Genomic DNA, 21,186 nt, shown 5'->3' with positions numbered 1-21,186 from the left:
AACAGTGGATCTGTTTACCAACGGGCTCACAAAATTCCTGAAAACTGAACAATAGCGTTTTGCAAGCCAGTGCAAGTCAGCTCCAATAAACCAATGAGCTGAGGGATGTTGATTTGATTCTAGGCCATTTACGTGATTCCTGGGGGTAGGGCCTGGGCAGCTTAGCTCTAAAAGCTCCCCAAGTGATTCTGATGTTTTTACAGGGCTGAAAACCACTGACCTAAACCCTCAGTACTCAATGGGTGGTCCATGGACATGGGCAGTATCAGCACCACCTGGGGGCTCATGAGAATGCAGAATCTCGGGCCCTGCCATAGACCTGCTGAATCAGAACCTGCATTTGAAGATCTCAGCTGATTCTTATGCCCAATAAAGGTAAAGAATTCGGGGTTCTCAAACACATCAGCTTGTGACAGTGACATGGCCATGCTTTAAAATGCAGATCCCTAGGTTCATCACCAAGGGGTCCCCAATCAGTGGGTCTGGGGCTCCAGAGATCTCTACTGGGGTGATGATCCCCATGAACTTCTGGGTCTAAGAACATGCTGCAGAGAATTCATTTCAAATATAGTTCTATACGATGGAATGGAAATTCCAGTAAGAGAGAGAGAGAGAGAAATTCTTTAATCTGTCATAAGGTAAAGCATGAGAACAAAAAGGACGCTGTGGAGAACATGTAATTGTTGAGGAGTCCAGGTGGACAGGAGGCTAATGAGATAGAGGCCTGGCTCATGAGGGTCCTCAATCAGTGGTGTCCTTTCCGTGGAACGTGGAGCTGCCCCAAGGCAGGTGCAGACTCTGGTGCTAAAGGGCCCGTCCCCCTCGAGCAGTTTCCTGGCTTCCTTGTGTCTCAGTCTGGTCTGCTGTGAAATGGGGATGATAGTCCCTCCCCTCACAGGGTGACTCTGAGAAGCAAAAGCGTGTAGAGGGCCGGGCAACCAGCAGTCTCAGCACAAGACAGCTGTGGCCAATAGGAAATCTCGCTCATGTGCATGCATGTGTGCGTGTGCGTGTGCATGTGCGTGTGTCTGTGGGCACGTGGGTGGTCATCATCATGGGTGTGCAAGAAGACGAGTAGGAGGGTAGCAAGATGCCTGGGCTGGCTGACCCCAGAACTCTATGCTGAGCTCAAGGGCAACTGGAATGTCAGCAGGAGTGGAAGGAGTCTGGCTAATTAGAAAGGGCGGGAACTAAACAGCACAGCTGTGGGGGATGCAATCGGAGAGGCCAAAGCCTTATTATGCAAGAACGGAAAGAGTACAGATGCCCATGGCTGCACAATGCTGGGCAGAAGGAACGGAGGTGGAAGGGACTAGGGTTCTCCGTGTCTGGAGGGAAACACGCCAAGGAAAGAGGCTGGATATAGGCTATTTTCTTTACGATCGTCTTTTCAGTCCAGATAAGCCATAAATAACCAGCTGGAGCACTTCCCAGCTAGAAAGTCAATTGATAACAGAGACTGTAGTTAGAGATGCAGAAGATCTGGAAGCATGAAACCCGGGGGCCCTTCCCACGCTCCTCCCTAGGCTCCTCCCCTGGCTCCTCCATGAGCTTAGCAGATATCGCCGTGCAGCTTTTAGCCATTACTTTTGGAAAGTGCACAGGAACAACCCGCGTCTCGGAAGAGCAGATGTGCAGCAGCTTGCAGAAGGGCGTGTCTGGGAATAGGCGGCAGTGAAGTGCCTGGCGCCACAGAGAGTTTAGGGCCAATGTTCATAGACTCCTACTGGAAGGTGTTGCTTATGTCTAAACCCCCAAGCCCTGCAAGTAGCTCCTGTTAACCTGCAGGGATTAGCAAGGAGGATGGCAATGGATGGAAGAAGCTCCTGTTAGAGCAGGTCCAGCCCCTTGTGGATTTGTGCACAGGCAATAGGAGTGGAGCTGGGTTAATAGTCATGCATCTGTCAGATGCTTGAAGGGGACCAGTTCACCCCACCGGTGGCCGTGACTCTTGACACAGCACTTGGTCAGTATCTACTAGGGCCATCTGTAGATTCATTCAGATATTTATGGAGTACCTGCTATGAGCCAGGACATGGCTGGCTGCACATTTTGCAGGATCCAGTATGAAATATAAAGCTTATTCCTCTCTTCTGTGGTCTCTCTCTCTCATAGCGTTTTATACTTGCTATTTAATGTTGTTCTACGTAAAGCAAAATTAAATTCTAATAATCACGAAGTTTGTTGTTCATCTTATATTGCACAATGCCTGTTTAGAATGCAGATGTAAGCATTTAACTCATCCGTGGAATTACCAAGATCACACAAGGTGTATTCCGTAGCTTATACCTGGATCTTTGGTTGGTACCAGAATGGTGGGGACCTGCACAAAAGTAACTCGACTGCTTTTACTTCGCTTCTTGCCGCTTGTATGTTCTGCCAAAATTCTCTGCCTCTGTCTCACTGATGAGTGGGGAAGGACACACAGAGGAAGGAACTGTGGGTGGTCTTCTCTTTCTCTTGCCTTCGGTGGCATCGTCTTCAGCATGAACAGTTGGCTGACACGAGACTTCTCAGATACCAAGGGACAGGGTATGACAGGGCTCCTGGGTTGTTCATGTTTCTCGGAGTGTCATTGCGTTATTTCTGGGATTGAGGCAGGTTTTCTCCCCAGCTTCACTAAGGTGTAATTGGCCAACGAGACCGTATATATTTAAAGTGCACAGCGTGATGATGGGACGGACCTATACATTGTGAAATGATCACCACAGTTGAGCTAATGAACCCATCTGTCACTTTGCATAGTGATTTATTTTTCTTTTTTGATGGAAACAGCTTACCATCTACTCTCTTCACGGGTTTCAAGTATGCAATACAGTGTTGATTCCATGAAGCAAGTTCCAAGTGGAGCAGAGTGTGCTTCTTCTCAGGCTTACTGCTTACCCAGCCATAGATGTAACCTGTACCTTGTACTGATTTTGGGCCTCAGTGAACCACCATGCATCCTGGGTCCACTGCAATCCTACGTTCAAGGGGGCATTCTGAGTCTTCTGCGCAAGGAAGGAGGGACACACGGGTTGTGTGTATTTCCTCTGCTCATGCACATGCTCCACTGTCCCATCACACTCTACTTACAAATCATAGGGTCAAGGATAAAATGAGTAAGAGTATTAATAAGGGGACAGCAAATTGAACCAAGCATGGGGGACTTCTGAGTGTGCAGGGCCTGTGCAGCTGTACCGGCTGCATGTCCTTGAAGCTGGCCCTGGCTGGGTACCACACAAGGTGGTGAAGTAGTCAGACCAAGTCTCTCCCTCAGGGGCTTCACCTGCTAGTGGGGCAGATGCCCTGGAGTGGGAGCCAGCGTGGCGTGTTTGAGGGACAGAGGGGCAGCTTGGGGGCCAGGGCACTGCTGGGTAATAGGAGAATGACAAAGTCCTAATGAATGAGGGCAGTGCAAGGAGCACGGGCTTTGGCGTCAGATGGTCCTGAGTTCAAGTTCTGGCTCCATCACCACCAGGATGATGACCTTGGGGAGATAATGTACCTTCTCTGAACCCCCACCTTCCACATTTGCACAATGAGGACAAAAGCCAAAACTATGCTCTGCTGACCACTTGGGGTTGTTGTGAGAATTGGTGAGAGGATGCATTTGGAAATCTGTTGCATACTCTGAGTTGTTATAGAATCATAAGGAGTTAACAAGGGAAAACGCAGTCAGATGAATAAAAACAGTGAGGGCCCTGAGAATGGTGGGGAGGCCTGACGTACATCGGGAGCTTTCCAATGTGCTGACAACATCCCCGTTACAAAGTCCAATGGAAAAGATCTCACGTACAGTAGGATCTGGACCTCTGAAAGACCTGGGAATAAATCAAACGGGCAACCGAAGGACCTTAAGCAGAAAGCTCCATAATTTTCCTGGGGCACAGAAAGAGAAAGTAAATGGAGAGGCATGTTCTGCTCCCAGATGGGGAGAATCAGTAGAACAAATATGACAGTTTCCTCAAACTCTGATGAAATTATGGACGATAACAAATCAAATGTGACATAGCTAATAAATTTTGAAAAAAGGAAATGAAGGAAGGAAAAGAAGGAAAACGAATTTCAAATATCAAAAACAAAACACAACCCAAACCTACAAAAGCAACCCATAAGTCAAGGACAGTGTAAACAACCTGGTCCTGGTGGAGGAAGTGAGAGCTCATATAGGGCTCGTGGGAATTTAGGGCACCCGAAGAGTGACACCCACATTTTGTGGAGACACTATGGCTGCCATTCATTGTGCATTGTGCTAGGGGCTTCACTGTCCTCTCACTTAATTCTCAGGGCAACCCTAAGAAGCCGGTGCTTCTTTTCCAGATGAGAAATCTGAGACGCAGAGCTTAGGTGACACCCCTGAAATCCCAAAGCCAGTGAGGGGTGGAGCTGCTTTCTAGCTCTGGAGTTCACATCTGAACCACCAAACAAGTGTTCAATAAATGGTGCTGGAATACTTGGGATCTCACCTGGGGAAAAAGTGAGATTCCCCTCCTCATACCATAGGTCCCCTTACCTCCTGTCCTCCAAAAAAGTCCCAGTCTTAAACATATTAAACCACACACACACACACACACACACACACACACACACACACACACAGAATTGGAGAACATTCATGTAATATTGGGCTGGGAAAGCCCATTTTAAAAGCCACAAAGTGGGCAGCCTGGGTGGCTCAGCGGTTTAGCGCCACCTTCAGCCCAGAGCATGATCCTGGAGACCAGGGATCAAGTCCCATGTCGGGCTCCCTGCATGGAGCCTGCTTCTCCCTCTGCCTCTCTCTATCTCATGAATAAATAATAAAATCTTAAAAAAAAAAAATAAAAGCCACAAAATCCCAAGCCATAAAAGACTGACTTTTAAACTTCTTTATGGGCAAAGACAGGAGAATCAAGTTACAAGACAATTGCAAATCTGGGAAATGTTTGCACCCTAACTGACAAAGTCTCTATCTCCTTAAAATGAAACGCCCTTACAGATCTATAAGGAAAAGTCAGACACCACTATAGAAAAATGGGCAAAGGTCACACAACAGACAATTCACAGAAGTATAAATGATGACTAAACGTGGGGAAAGATGTTTTACCTCAAATAATATATGTCTGTTTTGCCTCAGATTGCCAATAATTGGGAGAGAAAGGGAGGGAGGGTAGGTGGGAGATGGTAATAGCCATATCGGTGAGGGGTGGGTAAACACAGAGCTTTATATTTTGGGTTGGGAGTGCTCTTCCCTCTGTCCGGAATGTTCTTCTCCCTCATATCTATCACTTCACTTCCTTCACATCTCAAAGAAATTTCCTGTCTACTTTATCTAGAATAGCCTCCACTCCTGCTCCATTCCATCCCCTTCCCTTCTACTTCTTCCTGTAGCTCTTGTTATCATGTGACACACTGCAGCTCTTGTACCTGTGCATTGTCTGGCTTTCTTCTCCAGACTGTAAGCTCCATGAGGATAGGGCCTTTCTTTTGTTCACAGCTACGTTCCCAGCACCTAGAAAAGAGACTAGTACATAAAAGGTGCTCAACTAGTCATTAAATGCATAAGAAAGGGGCACCTTTCTTAAAGGTTGAGCATCTGCCTTTGGCTCTGGTCATGATCCCGGGGTCCTGGGATCCAGTCCCACATGGGGCTCCCTGCAGGGAGCCTGCTTCTCTCTCTGCCTCTCTCTGTGTCTCTCATGATTAAATAAACAAAATTTCAAAAACAAACAAACAAACAAACAAACAAACCCCAAAACAAATGCAGAAGAAAGAATGGAGGTATATTGGTGCAGATTTCTGGAGGGCAATTTATCAGTATCATCAACTTAAAATGCACACATCATTTTGCTTTATAGAATTTTTAGAAATTCTACTAGAATCTCTCACTCGATATACTCAGAAATACAGAAATAGTCGTAAGAGGCAAAAATGTGTGTGTGCATGCATATGTGTGTCTGTGTTTGTTGTCTGGTGTGGAAATGACCCATCAAAAAGATGTGTTTGAATAAGCGTGGGATACATTCATACAGCAGAACACGATACAACTTGCACAAAGAATGAGGTAGCTTTGACTCTGGCTGTAGATGGGGCTAGATGTAGTATGGATACAGACATGGATATGGATACGGTTGCAGTGTCCTCAATAAAGGGAGAAAACTAACTTTAGAGCAGTGTGTGTAGAATGATTCCACTTCTAAAAAAGGAGAATTAATGCATAGACAACTGGGTAGAAATGTAGGAAGAAGTCTGGTAGGGCATTTAACAAACTGTGACCGGTGTTTGCCTCTAAGGGATAGAAAGGAAACTTCCACTTTAAATTTGTCTACATGTTTGATTTAAACATTTTAATTCAATGAGCGTGTTTCACTTTTTAATTTTTAACTTTTAAATAATTAATTATAGACTCATAAGCATGCATGATTTTTTGTAAATATAAGATACAAATGGTAAGGGAAAATGGGGAATGGAAATGAAAGGGGCTGTGATTCTATCTAAGTAGCAGAGATTTGCCCTGGTTTTTAAGAAGTGGAGGGTTCTAGAAGTTACAGCCAGGTCTGGTCACCCTCACTCCACCCTCCTGTGATTGCTACTGCGTGCCCGCAGGGTGTGGGCTAGAGAAAAAAGAAAGGACGACAGGTGTATTTGGTCCTGATTTGTGTCGGTACTTAACAAACAGGACAAGTGTGTGTCCCTGTCTTTGCATAAACACTCTTTAACTGTCCAGCTCACCTTGTCCTTTTTTGCACGGCGAGAACCCAGCATAGTGAAGGTAATGGCCCTGAATGCAGTGGCCACTGCCTTCAGCAGAAGTTGGTGGATGATTGTTTTTTGGGTCCAAATGAGTCCTTAAAAAAAAAAAAAAACTTCATGTTTTAGATATATGTTAAAGTTTTTATTTTGGCATAGTTTTACATGTGACACCCAAAACGAAGTATCTCTGTGCCAAATTATTGTAAATAAGATTCACGCATCAAGGAGCAAAACTTGCATTTAGTCTACGGTGTACGAGCTGTGTGTCGGGCCAAGTCTGGGGCAGAACTGTCTCATTTATTGAGCAAATGTTGATTGATTGCCTGATTGATCTGTCCTAAGCACTGTTTTAAGCTTTGCAAAGATCGCAGAGACAGGAGAGATAATAATTCCTGCCCTCAAAGAGGTTTCATTCTAGCTGTGCTGGGGTTGAATAAAAAGTAAATGCCTTATTTCATAAATTCTAAAATGCAGTCCGCCTCCCCATGTTAATACCTTTGACGCTGTGATACGTTTTATTTCTGCGGAACTGTTCTCCTGTGCTTGCTCTCAAGGAGACAATTGTCATATGTGGTTGTCACTGTATGTTCATGTGTAAACATCATTATAACTGTTCTTATGGCTGTCCCTCCTGCCAAGTTATGTGCATTGTTGGAACGACATGTGTTGGCTTAATTTCCATTTAAAATATTGTAACATTACACTCTGTTGGATTCAGCATTGCTATTATGTATGCAGAAGGGTATGAGAATAGAGCAGCAGGGCATTATTTTGATGTGAGTGAACAGACGTCATTGGAGTGATAATAGTAATTCCATTTTTAATTGTAAAGCAACACCCACAGGCTTTATAGGCCTAAGCAAGGAAAGTACTCAAGGAAAATGCAACTCTATTGCATTTGGTTATTGAAATAAGTCTAGAAGGATCTCCTGCCATGTGCCCATCAGCACTGATACAGGTAAAAGAAATGATCAAATCTCCTTAGAAAAAGGAAAGAAGTTTTAAAACATTGAAACATCAATTTTAAATCATTGATTTATGTAACAGATTCAGAACTATTGTTAAAGCATCATGTCATTTAATTGGCAACTTGTTTTGTTTCTGTTTTTAGTGGTACCTAAAATAATGGTGTGTCTCACAGCAAATGGCATCTTAGATGCAGTGAAAACTGGTGGTGTGAGAAATAGCAATGGGGAAACAACACAATCCCCTGTGTGAGGGGCAAGGAGCTGGGGATATTGTGGTTTTTAAAGGTGTGATCAGAGAAAACCTCATTATCATTATTACAGTATTAAGGCCAGAGACTATGCCTTGTAGAGAACCTTGCTACTCAAAGTGTGGTCCATGGACCAGCCAGGATAATTTTAGAGAAAATTGATACTAATTTTGAAAGCAATGAATGTAAATGGAAGGTCTTTGGAGCGTGAAAGAATACTTGTTTGGGGGAAATTGGCCTGAAAAAGAAAATATCTTTGATCCACACTCTGTTGAATTGATATATCAATTATCAATTAGTCTAGCCCACCTACACTTCTGAAGATCTCACCAAAGTTTCATTGACCACACAGTTTTTACATTGTGTTGGATTTTATATATTTGATGTTTGTGAAAGAATTTATTTACTTTGTATATTTTATTTTCACCATCTGGCTGTTACATTTTTGCCTTAGCATTTGACTTTTGACCATTGGTCAATAGTAATTAAATCTTAAGGTGGAGGTTGTCTATAAACACACTATAGAGAAAATACTGGTGCCTTATTATTCAGTATTTTTCCCATATTTTAAATGCCAACAAAAATGTGTGACAATGCCTGTCCATTGCCTTCCTCCATCAAATAGGCAAGTTTTCCTTTACTGATATGATATTTAGAGATTTTATTATTGCAGATGATGTTACAGTGAGCATTTTCCTTGTTTTTATCGACTCTAGAGGCAAGGGTGTTCCTGCTGGACTGTGCTGCTCAACTGGACTGTGAGAATCTTGCAGCTGAGAAGCCACTCCTGACACCTCCTCACACAGGTATAGCAAGTGGTCAGTAAAAATAAAAAGTGATGGATAGATGAGCAAACGGGTGGTTTGAGAATCTCAACCAAATAGTAAGTGACTCTCCAAAAACCTCTGGGAACTGTGTTGTTTGATGTCTTTGTTGACAACCTGGGGAAAGGATTTGAGAATATGCTTTTGAAACATGTAGATGATATAGAAGAGGCAGTGCTCATGTTCTGGAAGACAGGAATAGAATTCAAAGAACTTTGAACAACCAGAGAAAAGGCTACTTGACAGAGTGAAGTGAATTTACACTAGTTTGTGAACAAAAACTGGTTTCCACATAGAGTGGGAAGGGTGTGGGTTTTGGAGTCAGGGATATGTGGGTTCGAATCCTGCTGCTCCATCAGTCCTGGGCTGTGTGATCATAGACATGTCACAACTCTCTGAGCCTCAGTCTCTTCTTCTATGAAACAAAGACAGTGTTACCTCCCACGGTGTTGTTGCTGTAAGGGCCAAATTGAATTAAAATAGGTGAAGGGTCTGGCTTGGTTCCTGGCACATAACAAGTATTCAATAAATGCTACTCATTTTAAATAATATCCTGAGGCCCCCAGAAAAGAGCCCTTACAAAAAAAAATCATTTAGGAGTGGAATAAGGAAGTGTGAATTAGATATAACCCCTCTCCCAAATTGCAAGAGGAACACTGATCAGGAGAGACTGTCCCCTAGATCAAAGACTGTGATAGGTAAGGTCAAGATCATCCTGTAACTTGCATTAGGCAAGGCTTTATTGGAATTTCAAAACCCAGGTTTGGCCACTCATTCTACAAAGAGCACAGAGATGCTCCAAGGAGTCTAGGGAGGTGTGGCTGTGATGATCAAAGGGTCGAAAGCTGTCCCACGGAGGAGGAAGGAATTTGGAGTCAGAGTAACTCAATTACTGAAGCCAATTTAAAGAACATTTTAAATAAGTATACTAACATGGACATTTAATTTTAATTATTCCTTTACCCTGGGGGCAGGCAGTGGAGGTAATCATATTCCTCATTTCATGGCTTGCTATATTAGTTATGAGTGCTGGGTAATAAGTGACCACAAATTTAGCTTGAATCAACGTAAATTCATGACCTCCCAGTTGTACAAGGTCAGGAGTTTGGCATGGCTTACTGGGTCCTCTGCTCTGGGACTCAAGGGGCTGTGATCAGCGTCAGCACAGCTGCGTGGCTTTCTGGAGCTGGGCCCCTCTCCCAAAAGTAAGCAGCTGTTGCCAGAATTCGGTTCCTTGTGGTTGTAAGACTGAGATGCCGCTCTCGTCCTGGGAAGAGGTCAAATGCAGATCCTAGAGGCCTCTGCAGCAGCTTGTCACGTGGCCCTCTCATGATGCGTGACATGGCTGTCACTGCTTGGCAGCTGATGTCCTCAAAGCCAGCAGGAGGAGAATCTCTCACTCTGACCTGCGAAGACAGGGCCTCCTAGAACATCACAGTCAGGGGACTGGCTATGGTCACATTTGCTGTGTAATGTAGTCCAACTGGGGAGACACTCTTTCTTCACCTTTGTCATGTGCTGTTGGCTGGAATCAAGTCACAGGTCCCACCTGCACTCAAGCGAAGGGAATCACACTAAGGCAGGGCTCACTGGGGCTTCCTAAAAATCTGCCAGACACGCGCTGTCATCATTTGCATGCGAAGCCCTTCATTTATATTTTTTTAAATTTATGTTTCCTACCTCACTCTGGATCCCATGCGCACTCCCTACTCACTGCCACCCCATCCCTGCTGTGGGCATCCTGGGTGTGATTTATGTACGTGGAGGTGTATGTACATTGTGAAATACTTAGTGTAGTTCTGGTGCGAAGGTGCTTTTAATTCACAGGAATGGCTTTGTGCTATAAATCTCATTCTGTTTCTTTTTCGTTCAACTTCAGTTTGAAGATTTATTCATCTTGCTATATGTAGTTCATTGCTTTATATATATCTTCAAAGATGAAAGTGGGATCATGCTATGTATATGGATTAGTAACGTGCTTTTTATTTTTACTATGCCTTTGCCATCTTTCTATACACATTGATTGTCCTTATTTCTTTTAACCACTGCATAATTTTCCATTTAAGGGATTTATTCAATTCCTGTCTTCTCATGCTTCAAGGGTATTTGAAGGCCGCAGAGGAGTTTTTTGATGGAATGGGACAGAGGGATAGCCCTAGTGATCAGGGGCTTCCATCCCAGGGTTGGTGGTCCCTCTGATTCTGAGAGCCATGGTGGTCACCTGTCTCTGCTGCTAACCGTGGGTCTGCTCCTCTCTCTGGCTCAGTTTCCCGGACTGTGGGAGAAGTGCCAGGCCAAGTCTGGTCACCCAAACTGGTGTCCACTTGGGGTCTGATCCAGAGCATCCCCGCTCCTTTTCTACTATATTTGAACTATAGACCCAATCAGATTGGCTTGTGGCCAGCCAATGAATTTTCTGGATTTAAGTCAAGTGCTCACTTTTAGTCCAATCAGAAAGAGCAGGGAGCTGAGCAGTCACATGATATAATGTGGACGAAGTCCCCAGGGGCGGGTTCACTAGTCAACTCTGGCTGACTATCCTCTGTAGGCATTGGGATTTGCAACCATGGCCTTCTCTGTCAGCACTTCCCAAATGATCACACACACGGACTCACCAGGGGCCCATGTCAACAAGCAGACTCCATTCTTCCTGGGGCGCAGTCCTGATACTGCTGGCACTGTGGATCGGGGAGATGCTGGGGACCACAGCAGGAAGTAGTCACTGCGCCTCCCGTGAGCAGCCCCAGGGGTGTGTTAAGCCCTTCCATCTTCAGTAGCCTTGGTGAAGGCACTTGGAGGTAACCTGACTTGTTCACAGCTCATGAAGAACTGGAGCTGGATTCTGACCAGGTCCACCTGACTCCAGAGCCTCTGGACATAACCTTTTAAGGAGTTGGGGAAGGGAGACATAAAATTGCAGAGAGGGAGAGGCCAGGTGGTGAAGGCTGTAGGAGGGGAAGGGAACGGTGTTCCTGTGGCCGAGGACTTGAGAGCCCAGACCCAGCACCTCGGACTGCCTTGAGGATGCCCACCAATAAGTAGCCACATAATAAGCTGCTCACATCAGAAAGGTTGGCTGCTTTGTAAGGAAAATATTTGCAGTCATTAATCTTTACTCTGGGGCAAGTTCATGACCATCAACAATAGGGAGTTCCCAATGGCTCAGTTTTTTGCCGGCAGGGATTGTGGGCGACGGAGAAGCATTATTGCTAATAAGGACTTGACAAGATAAATGAAAGGAATCACTTAATAATAAGTTGAAATGAGCAATAAAAACATTAATAGCTTATCTAGCACATACTAGGACAACAGAATACTTACTGAGCGCTTACAGTGTACCAGGCAGTAATTTAGTGCTTGACCTGCATTAACTCACAGTTACAATAATCTTAAGTGGTAGTTATGATTGCTCCCATTTCCAGGAAAAGAAGAGAAGGTCAGAGAGGCTGAGTGACTTGCTCGAAGTCACACAGGTGGGAGAAAACAGAGCTGGTTCTTCTTACTCTCCTGCTCACCCTGTGAAGTAGTTCACAAGAAGACAGTGTGGGTTGGGGGGCTCCATCCTGTGGTACACAGTTCCCAGAAAGCACCCTGTGGGCGGGGGTGTGTCTTGTTTGTTGCTGTAAACAGAACTTCTGGCGATATAAAATGATTTTTTAAATTTCCTAAATTATTTTTTTAAATCATTCTTTGCTTTTGGAAAGAAAGTTGAGTCCTTAGGAAGGACTTCTCAGAGGAGGAAGCTCTTGGATGGCACTTAAATGATGGGCAGGGACCAAGCTGGGAGGACAGAAGGAGATGCCCAAACAGAGCTTGGCTTATCCCAGGATTGCTCAGGAGCCTGGTGAGCGAAAAAAAGGAATATATTCAGATGGTCAGGAAGGACAGTGGCTTAGAACCAAATATTCTTTCATCTTCCCCACCTGACAAATGAAGGAAGCATTGGACAGAGTCCCTTGTGGGCTGGGCAGCCTTCCTCATTGTTCTTTCTGCTTCTTGCCTCCTCCTTCCCTGTGTGCGTGTGTGTGTGTTTGAGCAGGGGGTATATGTTTGTGTGTGTAGGGAGAATGATGGTATGTGTGTACGGGGGATGTACATGTGTACAGGGGTGTGTTGTGTGTGGAGAGAGGATCTGTGTGTGTGTGTATAAAAGAGATATGTGTATGTAGGGGGATGTGTGTGTGTATATGGGTGTGTGTGTGTGTAAGGGGGACGTGTGTGTGCATGGAGGATACATGTGTGTGTAGGAAGAGATGTGTGTGTATAGGGGGGATCTGTGTGTAGGGTGTGTGCATATGTATAGGGAGGTGTGTGTATGAAGGGATGTATGTATAGAAGGGATGTGGATGTGTGTGTGTGTATAGAGAGGATATCTGTATGTGTGTATAGGAGGGATATTGTGTGTATGTGTGTATATGAGGGTGTGTGTGTGTGTGTGTGTGTGTGTGTGTGTGTCTGTATGTAGGAGGGATGTGTGTGTGTGTAGAGGTGATGTGTGTGTGTGTGTGTGTGTGTGTGTGTGTGTGCACATGCAGTGCCGGGGGCTCAGTGATTGCAGAGGCAGGAACAGCTTGAGTAAGGAAGAGGGAAGAGTGAGACGCCCCCCTCCCACGGCCTCCATGGTCCAGAAGGAGGAAACCCAGCCAACAAGCTCTAGGTAGTTGAGTCCAAATCCATCCGCCATCCTAACCCCAGGAAGGACCTTAGAGACCTCTCCTCAAGGTTGCATAATGTTATTTTGGCAAAAAAAGAATATATAGTGGTGCTGTGGCCCGATCAGCTCCCACTGGGTGTCCAGTTGAACAAAACCCACAGCTGCTGAACAACTGAGGGAAGCAGAGGTTTCCCTCCGGGCGGTGACGATCGCTGATCCTCTGCGTCTTCTCTTCCAGGCTCCCTTCTGCTCCTGCTCAGTTATCCTACCAACTTTGACAGTGAGTTCCCTTCACTGAGGGGGTGGCCGGCTGTGACAATCTGGGAGGAGCCAGGAGGATCGGATCCTGTTGTGGGTTCCATTCCTGACTTACTCTGTGACCTCTTGTGAAGGGTTTGGTCTTTCCCCAAAGTCTTATCCTTTGGCTGCTGGGTAGATCAACACTTAGTTTCTCCTGGATGTTTGAAGAGTTCTCTGGGTCTCTTTTGACTCATGTCTGAGACAACAGGACCCAGATACTTTTAGCACCTCTAATAACTGTGTTTCTGGCATCTTGGATTCAAGAATCCACTGTCCTACGTGTGTGCACCAGCCAGTTCCTTCCCCTTGTCACTTTTTTTTTTACTGGCCACACCCATGGACTGTCCCATGTCACCACTGTTGGTCATCTGCTCTAGTTTTTCCAGTGTAGTGCAGGGCAGAGACCACACACTGGCACCCACCCCTCAATTCCAGTTGGGTCCCCCCGCCCCATTTTGTTTAGGATATAATTTACATACGGGGGATCCCTGGGTGGCGCAGCGGTTTGGGGCCCGCCTTTGGCCCAGGGGGCGATCCTGGAGACCCAGGATCGAGTCCCACATCGGGCTCCCGGTGCATGGAGCCTGCTTCTCCCTCTGCCTGTGTCTCTGCCTCTCTCTCTCTCTCTCTTTCTGTGTGACTATCATAAATAAATAAAAATTTTTAAAAAATTTACATATGGTAGAATTTACCAGTTTTTACCACACGGTTCTGGGAGCTTCGACAAACGTCCAGTTGTGTAACCACCGCCACAGTCAAGACCCAGAGCATCCCCATCACTCTCTTGGACTTCCTCCTGCTGCCTCTTTATGGTCAAACCCTCCCCACTCTCAGCTCCTTGCAACCACGGATCTGTTTTCTGTCCCCGTAGTTTTGCCTTTAAAAGATATCATGTAGGGATCCCTGGGTGGCGCAGTGGTTTAGCGCCTGCCTTTGGCCCAGGGCGCGATCCTGGAGACCCGGGATCGAATCCCACGTCGGGCTCCCGGTGCATGGAGCCTGCTTCTCCCTCTGCCTATGTCTCTGCCTCTCTCTCTCTCTGTGACTATCAAAAATAAATTAAAAAAAAAAATTAAAAAAAAAAAGATATCATGTAAATTGAGTTACACGTTACACTGACTTTTGAGGCTGGCTTCTCTCCCTGGCATGCTGCATTCGAGAGTCATCCATGTCACGTGTATCTCCAAGGCGCTGCTGCCCCTCAGATCAGTGTGAGTTCCCAGCCACCAAAGTCCCCACACAGCCTGCATTTACTTCACCTGCCCGTCCCAGAGGGCACTCGAGTCTGAATCTCCCTGGCAGGTGGCTTGCAAGTGGCATGACCCTTGGAAGCAAAGGGCCTGGGATCAAGTCACAGTAGCCGTGTGCCCTTGGGCCCCTGTGTGACTGCACACCTCCACGCTTCAGCTTCCCCATCTGTCAAACGGAGTGCTCGCACCCCTGCCTGAAAGGGAGACCGATGAGAGCCTTGGATGCCAAGGCATGGTAAGCACTTAGCACGGACCTGGCCCCCAGGTGTTCAGTTATGGCTTGTTGCGCTCATCGTCAGCGTGGCTGAGACCAGGCTTCTACGGAGCAATCTGTGCACAAGTAGCAAACGAGTGGGACAGTTTAGCCACTCACTGAGTCATGCAGTGCCCTGCCCTGTGGGGAACATGAACACACTTACTGTGCATCAAGCCCTGCTCTCAGGGCAGGCAGGATCTTAACAGATAAAAAAGGACTCAGATGAGCAGTGTTACTCCTCATGGTTTGCTGGCCATCCGAGTCTAAGCCCTTGTTCTAAGTCACAGCCCGCTTGTTGAGAAAATTTGGAAAAGCCTTGGGGCTCTCATTGCTGTCCTCTCCTCCCATTTCAGCTGTTGTGGATCATCTCCCAGGAGACCTTTAAAAAAGAAGAAATGGCAAGCAGCCTGGCTTTTCCAAACCTCTGGTCATTTCTAGCACGATCTGTTTGCATTTTTTTCAGAAGATGGAATTTCACGGTGGTTTCATGTGGGGCTGGGAGGGGGGAGGGAGATGGCTGGAGAATTATCCAGAGAGAGGCAGGGGTGGGGGTGGCCTGCCCTCTGCCTGCGTAGCATAACTTTGCAGGAGGCCAAGAGCTGGATATTGGGGGATACATGGAACGGCAAGTCTGCGCCACAGCGCCATGCAGCATCCCCGCCCCGGTGGGCCCCGAGCACAGAAGCAGGTGCAGTCGTGATCAAAATAGTCACGTTCTCCCGCTTGGTTGTGTTTTTGTGTCACCTCCCTGGACTGTCACAGCCCCGTCGGTGAGCAAGCCAGGCCTGGTGTTAGCATCTCATTCTACAGAACAGAACACCGAGGCTCAGCGATGGGAGGTCTCATTGCACAGTCACACAGCAAGGGAGCAGCAGGCGCTGCTAGCTGAGCCAGAGTCCTTTGACTCCTGCTTCTACTACTGTTGCGTGGATGGGCCTGCAGTGGGGTCTCATTACTGGAAAGCCTGTGGGGTTACCGTCTGCCTGTACTGGTTACATGCTGAAGGTAGAGGTGATAGGATTGGATGTGGGACGGTGGGCAGAGGGCAAGGATGACTGGGGATGACATCCGGTGTGTTGAGCACCTGGAGCTGCCGTTTTCTGAGATGAAAGACTCATCAGGATCAGGGGTGGGGAGGAAGTAGGTGAAGGGTTGGGCTGCAGATAGGCTCTGTTTGGGATCCTCTAGACATCCAGGTGGAGATGTCAAATGGGTCATTAGATTTGAGGGTCTGGAATTCAGGGCAGAGGCATTTGGGGGGCACCAGATGCAATTTCATGAGAGTGCTGATGGAGAGTCCCTGGGAAGAGGCCTGGGGACTTGGCCCTGGAGCCCTCTGATGTCTAGATGTTTCAGAGACAAGAAGGAGCCAGCGAAGGAGACCGAGCAGGAGTGGCCAGGGAAGCAGGAGGAGAGCAAGGAGTGGTGCCCAGGAGGGGGAGGCCATGTCCTGAAGCCAAGTGCAGCAAGGGTTTCAAGGTAGATGGAGTGGCCGAGTGTGCCAGTATGTGGCCGAGTGGGACTCCAAGTGAGAATGACCGCTGGATCAGCCACGGTCAGCCTCAGCCATCGGAGGCCACTGATGACCTAGCAGAAGCTGCCTCCGTGGGTGGCCGGCGAGCACACGCAGTGGGAGTGGGCTCCGGAGACAAGGCAGGGAGGATGGGGAAGCTGAGCGCAGGGTCCGCTTGGTGAAGGTGCTTGTCTGTAAAGGGGGCAGGGAGATGGGGTGGTAGCTGGAGGAGGATGCGGGTCTAAACCATGGGTGAGCCATCAACTGAGAGAGAGGGTGGGCAGGGAAGGGAGGGGAAAAGGGAGGAGGAGGGGGAGGAGGGAGAGGAGCGGAGGAGAGGGAGGAGGGGGAGGAAATAGTCATCAGACCCCTGGTCATTGTCAGGATGGCCAGGCGTGGCTACAGAAGGGTTCCCTTGGTCAAACATTTGGCCTGGAGAAAGACACTGCCTGGGATTTTTAATAACATTTCACAGCAAACTAGTCAACATTTCTAAGCAGCTTCCCCCATCACTAAAGGATGCTTTGAAACAATTGAAAGGTTTTTATAAAGAAATCTTTCTTCCTGGGATGCCTGGGTGACTCAGTGGTTGAGCATCTGCCTTTGGCTCAGGTGGTGATCCTGGGGTCCTGGGATCCAGTCCCGCATCTGGCTCCCCATGGGGAGCCTGCTTCTCCCTCTGCCTGTGTGTCTGCCTCTCTATGTGTCTCTCATGAATAAATAAATAAAATATTTTTTAAAAATCTTTCTTTCATCCCAACGTGTTCTGTGCTCCTGAGCACACCTGTGTCTGTGTTTTGTGAGCAAAAGGAGCCACGGGATGCCCTGCTCCCAAATGCATCTGAGTCTGTCCCTCACACCATCCCCAGGTGTCTGGGACCTTCCCCTCTGCTCTGCAATCACACCTGCCCCGGGGTTTCTCCCCCATCCCCATCCCTCTTGCCCTGTCAGGCTTTGCTCCCTGGCTTGTCCTCCACCCCCCTCACCCAGGCCTCCATCAATTCACAGTTGATCTAATAGAAGCCTCACTGCAGCCTCTCTGACTGCAGTCTCTCTCCCTGCCCTATTCATCCTGCCTCAATAATATTGAGATACCACATTCCCCATGCTGCACAAATGCAGTTGTGTCTGGTTCCACGGGCAGAAAATAGCCCTGACCTGGCCTGACTTCATCTCATTTCCCGCTGCATTTCCTCAGGATACATCCATGCTCATTGAAGGCTGTCCTCTGAATTCCCAGGTTCTTTTTGCTCTTCCTGCTTTTACTGTCTCCCATTGCTCTTAGGCTAAAACCCACGTCCTCGCTGGGAACTTCAAGGCTGTGTGCCATCTGCACCCTGTTGGAAGTTCAACACCAAACAACCCCAGCCCCCAACAACATAAGCACTATCCCACCTCAGGACCTTTGCACTTGCTATTGGAGTCTGGGATGCTCTGTCCCATCCCTTCACATGCCCGCATCTTATTTACTGTCTTGAGTTTACATGTCACTTCTCGAAAAGATCTCTCAAGCTTTCTGTCAACAATATCCCCCTCTGTACTTTATTTCCTATGGTGTTACCTTGTTGATTTGCCTCATTCATACAATTGCCACATTTTGAATTGAACTTACTGATTTATCACCTGGTCACCCACTGGAATGTCAGCTCTATAACATCACTGCCGGCTCCTCAGTGAGATCTGCAGTTGCTCAATAAATAATTCTTGAAAGACCAGTTGAAATTAGCCCTGCATGCCATCCTCCTTCACCCAGGAATGCAGTCCTGTGTTGCTTGTGTTCATGGCCAAATGTGGCTCCATCCTACTGTTTGTTACCTGGGGTTCTTTCCAAAGTGGTCCACTCACCACTGTTACTATGCTCACAAACTCTGATGAAGGAGGCCATGTAAGCTCCTTTTTACAGATGAAGATGAAGGGCAAGAGTAGGGAAGTCTGCAACTTGCTTCCAGCCCCATAACTGGTAGGTGAAGGAATTCATTGAGGGAGCATGGTGGGGCCTGATGGGGCATGATGGAACATGATTGAGCATGACAGAGCATCATGGGGAATGATGGGACATGATGGACCATGAACAGAGCATGAGGGCCTGATGGGACACGATGGAGCATGATGGAGCATGACAGAGCATGATGGGGAATTATGGGACATGATGGACCATGAACAGAGCATGATAGGGCTTGATGGAACACGATGGAGCATGATGGGCCATAATGGAGCATGATGGAGAATGACAGAGCATGATGGGGTCTGGTGGAGCCTGATGGAGCACGATGGGGCATGATCGAACATGATGGGACATGATGGAGCATGATGGGGCATGATGGGGCATGGTGGAGCCCATGATGGGGCACGATAGAGCATGACAGAGCATGATGGGGCCTGATGGGGCTTGATGGAGCATGATGAGACATGATGGGGCATGGTGGAGCATGATGAAACATGATGGAGCATGATGGGGCATGATGGAGCATGATGGAACATGATTGAGCATAACAGAGCATCATGGGTCCTGATGGGACACAATGGAGCATGACAGAGCATGAGGGGGCATCAGGATGTCTTAATTATCTGAGCATCACATGGAGCATGTTTTTTAGCTGTCAGACTTAACATTCTATCTTGATAACAACTATTTTATAACATCCTCTTTACCATCCTAAACTGATACTCATAGATAATATAAGTTACAAATACACGTTTTTTAAAATAACATAATATCAAAACATAAGGAAATAAATAAAAGGAGAGTAACTTATATATTTAAGTGAATGCTCTGATATGACTTAAGCATATGAAGTGGTCATTTATTCTTTACCTAGTAAATAAAATATTCAACTGAACCTCTTTGGCACTTTTTATTTTCTAGAAAAATAGGGCTATACAAGACTCCCTGTGATGTGACAGCCACAAACACAGACCAATACAGGTGTGTTATGTTGTGACTCCATTACCACGGGCAGGGTTGCTTGCAGTACATGGGGCAGCTCTTTCTCCTTCGGTACTGCCCCTTTCATGGCAGGGCAGCCGGCATCCCTGGCCCTCACTCTCTAAATGCCAGTAGTGCCCCTAAGATGCCCCTGTGAATTTCCAAAATTGCCTCTTGGGGGCACTTCCATCTCCATCAAGAACCACACACAGTGGGAGACACAGCTTAATTTGAACCCTACAGAGGTGAAGGGATCCCCTTGGGGTCCCTGAGTGAGGTGGATAGCCTCACTGAGCCTCCTTTTTTTTAAAATGGGGGATAATAAGTCTTTCCTCTAAAGAAATGTCTGAGGATGAAATGATCTGAAGTGTGGGCTTCTAACATGGTAATCCCACACACAGTAAGCCCTCAATAATCTGCTAGTTCTTTTCTCACAACCAGGTAAACTTGTTCTACAAAGGGCCAGCTAATAAATATGTTAGGTTCTGTCTCTGCTGCAAGTAACTACTCAGCGCTGCAGTTCTAGCAGGAAAACAGCCATGGATGACGTAGAAACAAACAGGCATGGCCATGTTCCAATAAAACTTTATCCACAAAATCAAGTGGAGGGCCGGATTTGGTGTGTGGGCTATAGTTCACTGTCCATGCCCACGGATCTGTGTACACCACTTCATCTGTCTGCTCAGCTCGAGTCAAGTCTTCCCCAAGCCCATATTTCTAAGTTTTATCATAGTAAGTGAGGAAGGAGGGGGTTTCCAGATAGGGGCTGGAGCAGGCCGGCCCTAAAGGCAGTTGTCAGCGATTATGAATATCTGCAAAATAGAACAACCTCTCATCTCCAACCTTCAGGGAGTGGTACGAGGGTCAGAGGGACCATTAGCAGTGCTGCTAATGACCAAGCTCAGTGAAGATGAAATCTCAGGATAGGACACCATGGGTGAGGCAGGGTGAGATCCCTCTGTGCAGGAGACCAAGCCCTCAATGGAAGAGGTAGTTCATCCTTGGGGGTTTCTGAGGCTTCCTAGTGTTTCAAAGGGAAACCCCAACTTCTCCCTTGCATTTGTTCTCAAATTCTCTTGTCCATCCAATAAAAAAGGAAAAAGTGAAGTTTCAAAGGGGCTGGAGATCACCCAACAAACTGATTAGGACCCTGGAGCCACTAACCACCAAGAAAGAGTCACCAGCATTTAATCCCCTGAGGCAGGAGTTGTAGAATTTGCATTGATTGATTGATTGATTGATTGGAATTCAATTCGCATGAAATAGAATTTGCATTTTAAATTTTGGTGGTGGGCAACCCCGCAAGAGGAGCAAGAGATGCCATGCAGTATGGCTTCTGCCTCAGGTTATGTTTGTTTTGATCTTCACAGGGTCTTGCTTAAAAGAAAATTAGGTTCCCACATGATAAAAAATGTCTATCTTTGAACTTCTCCTGAAAAATTAGAAGCCCCGGGGACTCCAGGACTGTTTTCACCCAGCAACAATTGATGAATGGGCAGAGGCTGGGGGTGGCCGCTGGGGTACATGCTCTCT

General features: G+C 46.8%; 1 long non-coding RNA gene across 1 annotated transcript in view; it reads left to right on the top strand.

The window, feature by feature from the left end:
• The first annotated feature begins 215 nt into the window (after positions 1-215).
• LOC121477771 overlaps positions 216-21,186 on the top strand; it is a 57,441-nt gene continuing 36,470 nt past the window's right edge. The window contains exons 1-2 of the long non-coding RNA XR_005984367.1: positions 216-375; positions 8,647-8,736. This is a non-coding gene — a long non-coding RNA (uncharacterized LOC121477771). The remainder of the gene's footprint in view (positions 376-8,646; positions 8,737-21,186) is intronic.

This window comes from Vulpes lagopus, chromosome 18, assembly GCF_018345385.1.
Source record: "Vulpes lagopus strain Blue_001 chromosome 18, ASM1834538v1, whole genome shotgun sequence".
Classification (NCBI taxonomy): domain Eukaryota; kingdom Metazoa; phylum Chordata; class Mammalia; order Carnivora; family Canidae; genus Vulpes; species Vulpes lagopus.
The sequence above is the reverse complement of the archived record's forward strand: the minus strand, read 5'-3'. Positions and strand labels throughout refer to the sequence as shown.